The 3,067-nt window shown below is 40.5% G+C and overlaps 1 pseudogene; it reads right to left on the reverse strand.

Annotated features, from left to right (window-relative positions):
• Positions 1 to 589: 589 nt before the first annotated feature.
• LOC123183458 (uncharacterized) lies at positions 590 to 2,819 on the reverse strand (annotated as a pseudogene).
• Between the last annotated feature and the right edge of the window lie 248 nt (positions 2,820 to 3,067).

Consider the following 3,067-nt stretch of genomic DNA (forward strand, 5'->3'; position numbering starts at 1 on the left):
AGCAGCTCGCCTTCGCACCCGGGGCGGACGAGATGCGGGGGGTGGGAGGGGGGAGGGGTGGAGGACGAGGGGACGGCGGTGGGAGGAGGAGGAGGGGGCAACGATGGGAGGAGAAGGAGGAGGGGCGACGAGGAGGGTGAAGGAGAATGAGGAGGGGCGACGAGGAAGGGGAGGCGAGTGGGACGGGAGGCGGCAGCTAGGGCTTCTCCACGGGCAGGCTGCTTTTTATACCCAAAGGTGAAAAGACTAAAATGCCCCTGGCGGGGCATAGAATTTACAGGCGGTGGCACGAATACTGTTTATGGCGAATTAAAGGCAACGTGGGCACCTTCATCCTGCCTATGACTTCTTGAGGGTTTATATGTTCAATAGGGCCGGATACATGGTAAACGAGTTTGTAGCCGGATTTTAGCAAAATCGGTTTTGCTAATGAATTTTTGGATAACTAATTTACACAGAAACACGTTTGGGTTTGGAAAGGATAAAACTGGCTTGTACATTTCCTTGTTTGGGTAGGAGGATACCGATTCACTTCCTCCCCTTGCCTTCTCTCTCTTACTTTCCCCAATTTTGGCCATTGTCGACGACTTCAGCCGCTCCAGCCTGTGATTCCTCTTCCGTCGTTCGTCCTCACCGCCAGACACCGGTGCCCTCCTCCCGTCGGGACGGCCTCACGGTACGGGGCAATAAATTTTGGAGTATTTGCATATCCAGAATCAACAAGATAAAATTTACCTGCGCGTAAGGTTTGATAGCACGGTCGGAATCTTTATGTAATAAGATTAACCAATATATAGTTCATATGTTTGAACTTTTACCTTCAGGGACAACAAAACCCCCACTAGTAACAGCCCATCTTAGAACTGCTTGATCTGACGCAGAGTCTTCCCATCCAGCAGCGACATATGAGAATGTCATGTCAAATGACACTGCTGCCATTACATTTTGAGAGGGGTAACCATGTCTATTTCTATAAGGAGTTTGCTTATCTAGCCTGATTTTTGCCTCAATGTGTGTCCCATAAATTGCTCCTAGGCAGTTCTGTTGGCATTTTTGTTAGTCAAACAATGAAGTTTAAGTTTCCATGACATAATTTTTTATCATATTTAAAAGGAACATGTGTTTGCGATAGGAAAATACCTTGAAATATGGGTAGAACCTTGCGTCACCCAATATTTTTGCTGGGATTTCATTCCTTGGATCTGTTATGCACACATCACGCAACCCATTTATGGCATCTAAAACGATGTTGAAGTGTCGGCTGATTGGTTCACCAGAATGCTGATATCTATCTTGGATGACACGGTTCCTAACATTGTGACCAATGGTATGTAGAAACATGAGTAGTTGTTCGTCCACTGTAATTCGCTTTGTATCCTTCAGTAAGCCTCTCTCACACAAAGCATCTCGCAGCAAGTAAAATATGTGCTTCTCAAGACGAATTAAAATCTAACTGGATGTCCCTCTAGCAACTCTTTTGTTTTATGGGCACCAGTTAATATGGAGGTGTTACGAGGTGTTTTGAATAACCTTGTGAACAACACATCACGAAACACGGACACTGCAGAAATGTTATCAATATGAACTTGCACGGAATCAGAAAATTCATCATCTGGCACATACAAACTGTTCATGGTTCCCTGCATAGTGTACACTATTGATTGTATCATCTCAGAATAATATTTTATAAGATATATAAAATAGTTGGAAATGAACTTTCTCAAACTGAAAGTACAGTTGATTGTTGCAACACAAACTAACAGAAAAAGCAATGGAAATTGTTCTCTAAATATATAAAACGACAATTACTGAAATCAAATAATGGTGTATTACAAAATAACTAAGGATCAAGAATCCAAAGCTTTCGAGTTTCTTCATCCATCTCAATGAAAATGGCGCATTTGTCACTATCTATAAATGCTTTTACTGGTTTCAGTTTTGTCCTGGCATCGAGGCTACCCATATTATTTAATACTGACATGCATGATTTAACCGAGTAAGTGTCATTTTGTTCTGCTGTTTTTCTCTTTGCTTCAGCAATGCTGAGTGAAGCATCTGCAAGACGATCAATTGCTGTTATGGCATCATCAGTTGTACGTTTTTGTCCTCTTGTAGTTTCTTTTGATCCACTTCCAGGGAATTTCTTTTTTTCTGGCTCAATGGCTGTCGACTTCTTAGTGAACACACCAGGGGAGCCATTGTTTCATCAGACTCGATTTCATGTACTTCCACATCCTTATTGAGATCAATTTGAGATGATTTAGTTGTGCATGTACCATCTTTCCCTTTGCTAGATACAGCACCAACTCCAGATGCCGTTGAACTAGCACATATTTGTTGAAGATCTTCCCAACTAGGCCACACCTTTTCTCGATATTCTTGGAGTGACTTATCCTTCTGCAAGTTGTTAATTTTTTTATTAATAAATATAATATACCAATTTTATATGAATCCTACTCGCACAAACTTACCTCAATTAGTTCCTCCCAAGTTTCTTCTGAAGCTTTTATCATTTTGTCATCGTCATCCCAACCAAATCCCGTCAGTTTAAGAAGTCTATCCATGGAAGCATAGTAACTCCTGTAGTACTTATGGCGATTTTTCAATTGTTGTAATTCAAGTTTGTCTACTCTTGAATCATTGAATTGTTCTAAGATATCACGCCATGCTTTCTTTGTGTAACCTGTTCCTTCTTTCCCTCTGTGTAAAGTTTGATCTTTCAGTATAGTGAGAAGTATTTTGTCCTCTGAAGATTTCCATACATGCCTCTTTTTATCTGGGTTTTCTTTCCTATTTTTTTGGTCGTTCTGATCATCCATATTTATCTATAAGAAAATAAAAAATTTAAATGAGTATGTGATTGACAAACTTAATTTCTCTTGACATTTCAAAACCTCCAATTTATAGTTGTACTGCATTCATGATAATAATATTTCAACTGCATTCATGTGATCTCTTGGCGTGTATTCTTCTGATTGCAGTAGACAAATGGGGTTCTAGGACTGAGCTAATCTTTAATGTTTTACCTATGACAACAGTTACTACTAATTGTTTGATTTCTACGTGT

Source organism: Triticum aestivum, chromosome 1D, assembly GCF_018294505.1.
Source record: "Triticum aestivum cultivar Chinese Spring chromosome 1D, IWGSC CS RefSeq v2.1, whole genome shotgun sequence".
In the NCBI taxonomy this organism is placed as follows: Eukaryota; Viridiplantae; Streptophyta; class Magnoliopsida; order Poales; family Poaceae; genus Triticum; species Triticum aestivum.